Source organism: Bombus vancouverensis, chromosome 16 (genome assembly GCF_051014615.1).
Source record: "Bombus vancouverensis nearcticus chromosome 16, iyBomVanc1_principal, whole genome shotgun sequence".
NCBI lineage: Eukaryota > Metazoa > Arthropoda > Insecta > Hymenoptera > Apidae > Bombus > Bombus vancouverensis.
In genome coordinates this window covers 4131671-4143922 of record NC_134926.1, presented here as the reverse complement: position 1 = coordinate 4143922, position 12252 = coordinate 4131671, and the positions used below count along the sequence as shown (strand labels likewise).

The 12252-nt window shown below is 37.7% G+C and overlaps 1 protein-coding gene across 9 annotated transcripts in view; it reads right to left on the bottom strand.

Annotated features, from left to right (window-relative positions):
- The window catches only part of LOC117163115 (protein qui-1), a 48307-nt gene that overhangs the window by 31599 nt on the left and 4456 nt on the right, over positions 1–12252 (bottom strand). For 2 of the 9 annotated variants that reach the window (XM_076625285.1, XM_076625286.1), the window contains exons 2-3: positions 7337–7826; positions 5988–6099 (exon numbers count right to left, since the gene is read on the bottom strand). The exons of 6 other annotated variants lie outside the window; for them this stretch is intronic. The gene's annotated coding sequence lies outside the window, so the exon portion shown is untranslated. The remainder of the gene's footprint in view (positions 1–5987; positions 6100–7336; positions 7827–12252) is intronic. One more of the 9 variants, XM_076625287.1, reaches the window with a different exon arrangement.

Sequence of the window (12252 nt, the reverse complement as noted above, 5' to 3'; positions counted from 1 at the left end):
CGTTCGTGGTAGTAAAAACAAAGATTCTTGAGATTTCTTTGCTTTCGCTATTTTTCCAGGTGCACGTTCGTTACAATTTTTTACCATAACATCGAGACGCTTGATCTTTCGCATAGTCGTCTATTAACACGCACGGTGTCTACCGATTTTATCGCGTTTCGACGTTAGTCTGGTCGAAGAAAAGAAAGCATGTTGCTCTTTCTGTGGAAGCTTTTAAAATCAGCTGTCTCGTAGCACATTCCGTGAATTGTTGAATCTTGTTATCGTAAACGCATGAAAATCAGCAGCCTAATCGTAAGCGTTTAAGCACTTTCGCGAAGCAGTATAAATGGTCGATTTAAAATATCTATCACCGTTTAAACTTTCATATCTTCGTCGCCTGCTTCGCCTCCCGTCGAATTCCAGCCCTATCTATCCCTCAATTTATCCATTATACTGTGTAATTTCCCTTGAAAGTTTCCTCGATCAATCCAGCCGCGGCGCATGGAAATACGAACGCGATGATAAAAGGTAAAAACGAGCGTATTCTCCTCTAACTGTTTTTCAATGGAGACCGCATTTTCCGGCAGGTTGCTACGAATGAAATATAAATCGATTGAGCACAAGCTGCAACCACACTGAATAGAAATGTTGTGCAAGCATTTCGCTGCTAATTCACGGATTGTTCGATCGCCGTTTCGTTCTCTTTTCAACAAATCACAGTATCGTCGATCCAGCAGCCTTTTATTTTTACTTCTTCGTGCCAATTATTGAAAACCAGGCTGTTTTCGTCGTCAGTGGAATTTGTTACCGGATGCCAATCAACCAGCGTAGATAACTTCAATTATTCTCCCCAATCGACGGAATAATCCTGTCGTTTCGAAACCTTCCTTTTCTTCCATTTTTTTTCCTTTTTTTCCAATATGAAAATATTTGTTCTGCCTATTTAAATCGCATCCACCGTTTATGATCGTTAACCGCATCTTTGGTACTTTAACACTTAACCGACCGCTAGCGGTTCAACAGCATACGCACGTCCGACCGGCAGCTCAGCCGCAGATTCCCCTGGCGCCGGGTCTGTTTCGCTTTAGACTCTCCAATACCATTCTTTTCGTTTATCGCGAACGGTATGTTTTTCAAATTGGTGTAAAACCGTGGGAGCTTACAAAGCAACGCAACTGACGTAGCCGAGCAAGGTACCTTAGTACTAAATAACAAATAACTGCTCAAATAATGAGAAAGATTGTTGGCGACAAAAAGCCGATTAATAGGCTGTCGGTCGGTAAGCGTTGGCGACAAAAGCCGATTAATAGGCTATCGATCGGTAAGCTTTGGCGACAAAAGCCGATTAATCGGCTATCAGTCGTTAAAGTGTCAAATTCGATTTGTTAAATTTGTTCTTGATCTTATTTGCCTTGTTAGGCATCTCGGTGATTTCTATAGGGTGATTCTACGCGAAAAAAGAAGTCGAAAGTATAGAATAAACATTTTTTTTTTTAATTTTTCCATCGAGACAACGATCTACAGTGAGATCCGTTATAACGTACAGCACGCGTACCGAGCGAAAATTCAAAGTCGATTTTCTCGAAAACAAAGCCTCGAAGGAAAAATCTTTATTCTACATTTTCGACTGCTTTTTTCGCGTAGAATCACCCCCTTTCCGCTTGTACCACCAGTTACCAACCACCCTGTATAATTGAGAATACAGTATTTATGCTTTATGCTCTACGTGTTCTATATCAAACTATGACCAAACCATGATTCTTCTTATTTGTAAGTACTGTGTTTATAAAAGCGAACTGGTTTTTCCATTTTTCTTAACGATCTTGAATAAGTATTATTAGTGTGATTTTCAACAAATATTGAAATACAATTGGCATTAATTTATTCTCCCTTTATTTCATGATATGTTCCGTTTTGAATTTTGTAAATATCATTCTTACATTTCTTTTATAATCTTTTTCTCAAAATTTGCCAATTTACATTAAAGGTAAAAAACAGTTATGTTATATATTATGATATATATTATATAGGGTAGTTGGTAGGTTATATAGGGTAGGGTATAGGTAGTAAAAATTTCTTTTTAATTTTTCCATCGAGACAACGATCTACAGTGAGATCCGTTATAACGTACAGCACGCGTACCGAGCGAAAATTCAAAGTCGATTTTCTCGAAAACAAAGCCTCCAACGAAAAATTTTTATTCCACATTTTCGACTGCTTTTTTCGCGTAGAATCACCCCCTTTCCGCTTGTACCACCTGTATATTTTCCGCACTGGACAATTATACGTTCGATCGCTAGTGGAACGTGGCAAGTTTCGCATCTTGGTGGATCCTCTTGTTCCATTAAGTACAAGCGTGTTATTCTTGTGTGTCCTATTGGAAGTCGTGTTACAATCGTTTGTTCTCCTCTACCCAAAACACGTTTCCGTCTTTTCTTATTTACATTGCCCATGATTTTGTCCACGTTCGTTTATCTTCCCTTTTTCCAGCGAGTCGAGTTTCTCTTTTTCTTTGATTATTTTCGTCACGTCTTTCACGATATCTTCGTATACCGCGACTCTACTCGCTTCACTGTTTGTTCATCGACGCGTGGCTTCTGCTAATTCATTGCCTCTTACTCCTCGATAGGATGGTAATCGTGCAATGACAATGACACAACACGTACAATGATTCTCCATAAGCCAGCCTCTCTGGTTCCTTCTCGCAACAAAATCAAACGCCTCTTTTAAGAATCAAGTTTGATCAGGCGAAATTAACTCGTTCGTACCTTTAGGTAGATAGAAATGATTTTGCGAGAAAGCGCGCGTTTCTAGTCTCTCTGATAAGTCAGATACGCAAAATTCGATGGATGACACGCACGTAGAGACTTGCGTAGCAACAGATAGACTTTCGTGACCGACTGTGTATTTTTGTTCTTTTATTATGGCCACACGCACCCGCACTAGGCCGCTATTTCACTTAATTATGGTTTCATCGTGACGCACCATGCAGGACAAAGGTTTTAATTTCAAGGCGCAATCGATAACGCGAGAAATTCGTTGCCAGGCTGAAGAGCGTTTTCTACATCGGATTGCAACGGGCTTGCATATAGTGCACTTAACATCAATAAAGCTAGCCTGATATTACCACGCAGAATACTATAACAACCAGCGAAATCTCGTGTATTTAAGTTTCAATTGGAATTTAAATCAAGCACGCAAGTCATTTAACGATACGTCGCTGCACAGAATTTATCCGACGTTTCGCAATCGAATTATATACGTTGTCGTTTCATATTTCTACGCTGGATTTTTTAATTTACACTTTTATAAATCCTAGTGTAACAGACTTGAACGACCACTTTGATTAGTCGGTCCGCTCGTGGAATTTTACATTTCAACATAAATGCATAAAGCTGACTCTATTAACATACTCGTAAACACGTGGCTGATCTGCACGAAATCAGTGACCCAAATATCGCGCATTTCCCCAGCGAACGCGGCAGATCAATCTGCGTATTAATTTCAACAAAATTCACCGGAGAACGTGTTTCTTTCGTCTCGTAGCCTGTTTCCATCGGTTACACGTCGCTTACTTTCCATATTTTATAGCCAACGTGCCATTCGCTATCCTCGTCTCCGCGGAGAGATATGAAAAGCTAAAAGCACCTTTTAAGTTTCAAATAATGATGGCATATTTTTCACTGCACTCGTTAAGTGGAAATAGCACCGATATCTACGCTCGACGTATACACCTTCCGTGATATATGGCTGCAGTGTACAGGTCTGATGATATATAGCCCAATCATATCGATAGCGTGTAGTTAAGTAAGAAACATAATCTCCTATCGTATGTGAGCTATGTACACTATGATTTAGAAGTTTAGAATTATTTTAAATTCAACAGCTGAAAATTGAAAAAAAAAAGAAATAGATTTTAGTTTAAAACCTCGTTAGGTAAACGTTTATACGGTTTACTTAAACTATTTTTACAATATTTTCAGAAGCTTCTCTTACGTTGAAAATACATGTAACGTGCAAAGTGTTTAATGGGTTTCTGTATAACGCTTTTATCCGCGTTATAAAATTTTCAAAAATGTTGATATATAGCAAGGGATATAATTTATTAATCGCTGTCGCGACGATATTACGATAAAATGCACGAAGGTTTCAACGTTGAAACGTTTGTACGTACATGGCGGAATATCCGCAGGAAATTTCCTGATAACTGTAAAGTATATGAAAAATATTTGCTAAACTTTGTGAACACGAAACGTCATTTATATGATACGCCAAGGTATATTTATCTTCCATCGTCTCTGTATCCGTCTTTCATATTTTGCTTCTGAAATAAAATAGAATCCCGAGATACGCATAAGTTGTTCGCGACAAAAGATTTAAGTATCGGAGGAACAGGAGCGAAATTTAAGCAAAACAAAATACAGTAATGTCTCGATAATTATCGGCCATGACGTTCCTCGCAATTACCTGGTTGTCATCTCCATCGCTATAGGAGCCCTATTGTCGCTCAAGGAGCCATAGTCTTCCCCTTGACACACCGCGAAACTCGAGGAGCGAGTAGTGTAACTTAATACGAATTCAAGCGCTCACGAGACGATATTAATCCGATAATGAAAATGTTGTATTTTCAAAACTTTGTGAATTAAACTTTTACCAACGTCTTTGTGAGATCTTTCTGATTAAAGTAACACCAAACACGATATACTTTAAGTCACATTTACCTATATATTGAATAGGCGAAAGAAAATAAGTTAGCGTCATTAACTAGTTAGCTGCTGCGACCTCGTTGAAATGCGTGTACCTAAAATGTGTCGCTAAAAGAAAGACGAGTATACTCGTCAAACACAAAGTATGCGTGACTGTTATAATATACAATTAAGTTATGATGAAACGACTGTTTTATCTTTTAATTCTATTACTGACCGGGCCCGTCATAACACAAAATATTGCCATTTCCTCGTGACGAGTATATTCGTCATAAAACAGCTAACTGGTTAAATAAGCAGAAATGCTTCAAATTATATAGTGTTTGGTTTTACTTTAACTCGTTGAAAAGCGTGTACCTAAAATGTGTCACTAAAAGAAAGACGAGTATACTCGTCAAACACAGATTATGCGTGACTGTTATAATATACAATTAAGTCGTGATGAAACGACTGTTTTATCTTTTAATTCTATTACTGACAGGGCCCGTCATAACACAAAATATTGCCATTTCTTCGTGACGAGTATATTCGTCATAAAACATCTAACTGGTTAAATAACCAGTTATGCTTCGAATTATATAGTGTTTGGTTTTACTTTAACTCGTTGAAAAGCGTGTACCTAAAATGTGTCGTTAAAAGAAAGACGAGTATACTCGTCAAACACAAAGTATGCGTGACTGTTATAATATACAATTAAGTTGTGATGAAACCACTGTTTTATCTTTTAATTCTATTACTGGCCGGGCTCTTCATAACACAAAATATTGCCATTTCTTCGTGACGAGTATATTCGTCATATAACATCTAACTGGTTAAATAACCAGTTATGCTTCGAATTATATCGTGTTTGGTTTTGCTTTAACCAGAAAAATCTCACGACTGCATTTATAAAAATTTTATTCAACGAAAATTAGAAATAAAATGTCTCATCGTTGAATAAGTATTGTTTAAACGATGTGTTTCTTTTCATCAAGCCGACTCTCAGACCTGTTTCTCTTTCACTCGCGCTATTCTTCCTTACGTTCGGCAAAACACCGGGCTGTATCTATACTTAGAACCAAGTCCTGTACGCGATAATTGCTGGGCGTGGATCCCGATTTTCAAGCAATTATCGAGACATTGCTGTACACCTGTATGAAGAAAAAGGCCGTATCGCAATTAGGGATAAAGAGGAAGAAGAAGAAGAAGAAAAGGGAAATAGAAGAGAGTTAAGATAAGATCGGAAGGAGCCTTTTAGTTAAAACCTTTTCTTGCTTAAAAATCTACTGTACTATTAAATATTATTGTTGGAAAACTTACATATTTCCAAGCTACGATAAATGGTTGATGTTCTCATAAAATAGTAACAGTAATGGTAATAATACTTTATCATATATCAGACTTTAGGTCCATTAGAAGGAGGTTCCTTGACCTTAAAACATACATTAAACATTACATTGCATATGGTATACAGTAATAATATACAGTGTAATACAGTATATAGAGTATAATATACAATAATAATGTGATATGCACAAACATAAACTATAATACTTGTAATATTGTACAGTGGCTCTTCTTTAATTATATCGTACTATACTCATTGTTATATCATCTGACTTGAGTATACTAATTATTCTAGTAATAAAATCTCTTTTCTCGCCTTTAAAATACGCGATACGATATTTAAATCATCGTCTTTTGCACGAATAATAAATACAGAGATAGAGCTATGCTTAAATATTAATGCGAGTAACTGTGTAAGATAAGAGGAAAAGGGATTCTAAAGACACGAAACTTAACCCATCTACAACGTCCGTGTAATCACTGCTTTCACGATGCTGGAAAGAAACTTAATATTCCTTAATTATCAACGGTATCTGGGCTGACATAAGCGTTTCCCCCGGGGGTGCATTGGACGAAACAGGTCGTCGCAAGGGCGAACACTTCACGTCAGCAACAAGAACCCCTCGAACACGGCGGAACAGCTGTTGAACCGGGTTCTTTGGAACATTTCACGGGACTTGAAATCCATTAAAATTGAGCAGTATAAAACTGAGCCTGATTGAAATGTCTATGGAAGCCGAACCGTGAAAGGATACGGGCTCTTCTGCTTTCAGAGACTACCGAATCGATGAAAATGGATCGAGAACCGAGGCGGAGTATAGAGGCATCTTAAAATTGCTTGAAACGAATTTCATCCGAGAGCTGAGCTATTTGCGGAGAAAACGCCGAGTTTAGAATGAAGTTTACAGATTCTTTGTAGTGTATAAGTTATCTTTATGTCGGTATATAGAGAAATATTTTCATGTTTTCAATTTATAATACATTGTAGATTATGTCTTTCTTTTGTGATACTAATGTATTAGTGTTTATATATAAGTATCAATTTCATAGTCTAATAAAATGTGTCGCTAAGTTATCTTTATGTCGGTATATAGAGAAATATTTTCATGTTTTCAATTTATAATACATTGTAGATTATGTCTTTCTTTTGTGATACTAATGTATTAGTGTTTATATATAAGTATCAATTTCATAGTCTAATAAAATTACAAATTCCAGTCAAAAATACGCACATGATCTTTCGCTTTCTAAAATACTAACGCACATGGCAAGAGATTTATGAAACGTATTCTAAAAGCGCTTTTTCAATAATTACGCCGTACGTGATAAATTTAGAAACACGGGTTACATGGCTCCATGTTGCAATCCGGGCTCCAATACCTTGTCGTTTTCCTAATTTTCCATTACCCACGTATCGTATTCGTTTTATAGGCGGCAACTCAGAAATATGAAATATACAAGTTCTATGTTTCTTCTTCCGCTATTCCAGCAGGCTAAGTGTCACACAGTAATTTCAGTTGCTGGTCATTGAAATAGAACCGCTGTTTATTAATTCCAGGAGTACCTACAATTTAATTTAATTACGCTGAGACATACATGTATAATTGAAATTAATTCAGAAATTAATTAGTTCATGTTAAATCGTTTCCAATTTGCTCCCCATACGCTACTGTACCGCGCTATTCAGATTTTACTGAATTTACAGAATTCCTGTCAGCAATTGCGATGAAAGAAAATCTCTGCGTCGGCGAAAATTTGCTATTATTCCAAAGTAGATGTTCTCTCGCACATTTTATCACAAACGCAAGTATTCTAGAACATAAAAAGATATAATTTTTTTTTCTGGAATTTGAGATTTTATTAGACCGTCAGTCAAAGAGCTGAACTAGTCTCGTAGAAGCATTCCTCGAATTTTCTACCATCTTTGAATAATAATAAAAATACACACGCAGCTTCGGGTAAAAGACTGTCAAGTCACTGACAGATTCTATATGGCAATATTAGGTCACCAAGTAAGTTCGTGCCACGTTGCGTTTACACGTTTCGTGTCTAACGAACGTAGAACGATGAAAGAGCGTTGCAATATCTGTGTTAATATCTGTGTGGTTTACAGAAATGTTTTGTCGTTTCATATTTGCGCAAAGTAGTTTATGATCCCTTGAAATCACAATCCCAACGCTGTTGTAGGTTTTCATTTCACCTGTGTACCTTTCATTGCAAATACTCTTGGCTGATGAAAGTTTATTGGGATAGCCAAGTAACGTTGTGAATTCTAAGATCTACGCAGAATAGTCTTTGGTTATTTTTAACTGACAATCCGCTAGAACATACAACTCTCTACTGAGAAAATTTCGTTAAAATGAGAAAACAGTTCCGCGTGAACCTCGTCTGATCTTCAAAACTGTTCCAATTAGAAAAGGATTTTTGCGTTTCTGTGGGTCAACTGTGATGGAACGCTTGGAACGTTTTAAGAAATATTAGCGACAGGAAGCTCCAAAGCACTTTAACTCTGTTGAAGAATTTAAAGAACCAACCTTTTTCATCAGTTAACTGCAACGATGGTATGCAATTAGCGCGATGTTTTTACGAGAACATCGTTCCCATGAGATAAGTTTCACCGGTGGAAATGTTTCGGTGACGGGGGAACTCTAACGAGGAGAAGATTTTTCAGCTTGGAAACTCGAGAGGAAAATGAAGCTGTACAATTTTATATCGCTACTTTTCAAGTTACATTGATACTCGATGCGAATATCTAGAAACTAATTCGCAAGAAACGTTTCCTATCGAAGGAACAAAATGGTAACAACGATGATGCGTTTGCAACGAGCGAATAAACGAAACAGAAGATTGTAAAAAGCCATTCATTTAAAACGAGAATAATCTGGTTTTTAATTTTAACGAATTAACGCAAGGTAGATACGTAAAAAGGCAACGAGGTATTTATTAATCGAAGCACGAAAAACGTTTCGTTTAACAATAAGAAGATAATCTGATTTGGGCGGTTTAACTAAATTTACAGAAAGAGAAGCAAGTTTGGAAAACACGAAAAACATTTCGTTTAATCGCAAAAGTATAATCCGTTTTTAACGAGGAATAAATCAACGTAGAAAAATCATCGAAATATTCAGCAACTGGAATATGTTAAAAATCTATTGTACGGTTGTATATATCGTTGGGAAGAAATTGTTCGCGTGTTTTCAAGCTACGATAAATGGTTCGTATAATCGTAGATCAAGAGCGACACGTTGGTGTCCTCGTGTTAATAAGAGACGCTATATCTCGAGTGGAACGATTTTATCGTTCTCCTTTACAAAATACTCTTCTAGAAGCGCAACGAAGAGAACGAACGCAGAAAGTATTGCACAGAATGGAATAATAAAAGCTACAAGCGTTTTTCTTGCCGGCTGTATTTATAGTTGCAACTAATTCAGTTGCAACACATGCAAGCTGCAAGTGAACCTCTGAACTTTTGACCCGACAAACCAGAAACCAATATGCACATATGGTACGTATATACGACGTGTAGCGCGTATACAGGAGACTCGTACGAGGTAACAAGTCCGCATAAACCGATCCGAGGTGAAACCACGAGATTCTAATTATTGCTTTCGAATAAATAAATGAACGATCGTTCCGTCATGGAAACGCGCGTAGGACGAAAGAATTACGTAATTGCAGCATCGTCGGAAAATTTCGTGGCATCGACCAAATTTTTATATCGTATCAAGGGAAGACGATTGCAAACGTGGCGCAAGTGACTTTTAAGCTATAGTATCACTGCGCTGAAGAGTTTCCAATCCTTTCCGATATGTTCGCGCTTTATTGAAAGAAAACACGAGTAGGAGAGCAGCTTCGGCACGTCGAAGCCTGGCCATCGCCAATTATCAGGTTGTCCGAAAAGTGTCTTTCTTTTACAGAGGCATCTTTATACAAACATGAAACCTAATCCGTCGAATCTTATTTTGATGGAACAAAATGGATCATACGCAATTCGATAAAATAATATAAAATGGAAAATGTTGTGCATCCATTGTTTCTGTATAAAACGAAAGCAACTTGTCGGACGACCTAATATTATACGTACAAAGAGATTTTGAAGTACAGGGTGTCTCGGCTAGATGAGATCAGCTAGATATCTGCTTTGTTTGCGATCGTATGAAACAATTGACTCATTCAGCCGAGACGCTCTGTATAACAAACGATTGTTTGTATTTTATTTACAACAAATACGCTGGTGTTTTATAATTACTTATGTGATTTATAAGATTCTGCTTAATTTCATGAAACCTCGGATGGAAGCTCGTAAGTTCGATTTCAAGCAAAATCCACCGGACAGTGGTAATTTATTCTTTAGAGAAATTTCAGGCGAATTTATTCCATGAAAAGAAAAGCACATTATCTCACATTTCCTTCCAACAAATAACAATCTCAAACCTCGAACAATAAAACTCTGTCCCCACTGAACAACTTGGTCGGGTCTTACAACTCCTAGAGAAGTAACTTCCAGCGGGCGTGGAAGCTTCTGAAATCGAAAATCGAAAGAAGAACACGCCACTCTGGCCACCTTTTCGTTCCGTCGAATCTCACGAATGCTTCTCGTTTCCGGCGAATTCCATTTTCCCCTTTGCTCGCCTCGAAACCGGATCGTGCACGTTTTCAAACACTGGTAACACGTTTCTCTGACGTTGCCACGCTGAATAGAACCATTTCTCACGTATTTCCCCGATACGTGTATATACGTATTGAAATGGTCGCAAGCTGCTCGGCTTTCTTATCAAACATTCAATAGGAAAGCTACATAGGACCAAAGCGGGAGAACCCGCGCGAATTCCACCTTACTAGACGCTACCACGAATAAAGATAAAATCTTTTTCTCATAGAAGAGCTGTTCCTTGTTGCTGTTTTCTCTCGCTGAAAAATTTAGAGATATTTGACAGAGAAGTTTGAAATGTATGTCGTAGTATGATTGATAACAATTAGGACAACGATTAACAGTGTCGCAGTACCTGATGATGGAGGATGATGAAGAGATGCAAAATTTGTGTCCCTTGAGCCGCCTAAAATTCTAACAAGGCGTCGTTCTAAGAACTCTGTGGTGTAAAAATGCCATATTTGTATTATTATCCTGTTTCGAAAAATTGCCAGCAACGTTGGCAAAATAGAAAGACGTGGCCAGAAGGGAGAAATTATAGAAGCTCATAATTTCGTCAGAGTGCGGTATTCGTTACGATACAGGCGAATTTATGTTCTATGATAAACAATTATTACTTCCTCCATAAGCATGAAATATATTCGTGCTACACGTATATACAGACCGCCGCTGTAAGATATTTGGAACAACGTGAATAAATATACATACGTGTGTTACTCGATGACACCTCATTAATAAATCGTACGCATTGTGTACCTTTTCGTATCGTATATCATCCATAGACCAATTAAATCGATCGTATTAACCATATCGTGTTACTGAGAATAGTGTTGTCGGATGACTATACTAATTACTTACACGCTACTTCTATGCCCGTAATCCAAATTTCACCTTGAACTATCTAGGCCTTTGAACAAAAATGTCCAATTTACTCGCGTAATCGAAGAAACAAAAATTGGCCTGCGCGATCAAGTTGTTCCAAAGGTTCTCGAAATTTACATTTATGCTACGATGTAGTAGTTTCGTCGTACGCTTACGAATTGCGCAAAGCCAAGTTCAATTCCCGTCAGGCCGAAATAAGTAAATACAAGCGTTCGATTCGATCAAACGGAGCGTTTACGACGTATTGGTGGATTCTCACGAGTTTCGACAATTTTTACCGGGTACAGCGTGTACGCGCGTGATCGTTTGGAAAAGAAAGAGTCCGTAAATCTTAAAGTATGACTCCTCTCCTTTCCGCTTCCGATTTCTGATTCCCCGTAAATCACAACGGCTCGGGACAAAGGCACGAAAATCACGCGAGAACGCTGCGCCAACGTTTTCTAAGCTCTAAACAATTTTGAGCCGTGACGGATGCACGCACGAAACTGTGAAACGAAACACGCTAAAATTCACCTATACCGTTTTCCCAGTTCTCGTCGCCAGTCTCCGCTAACTGTAACGCGATACTGCTATCGAATTTGTATTAGCTTTTATTCCGAATGATCGTAAACCAAGAGACCTTACATAGAACGATTTAACAAAGAAAAGGAAAATTATCTATTTGCAGAGAGCCTCGTCTCTTGATTCCGTATCACCGTGTGTTCT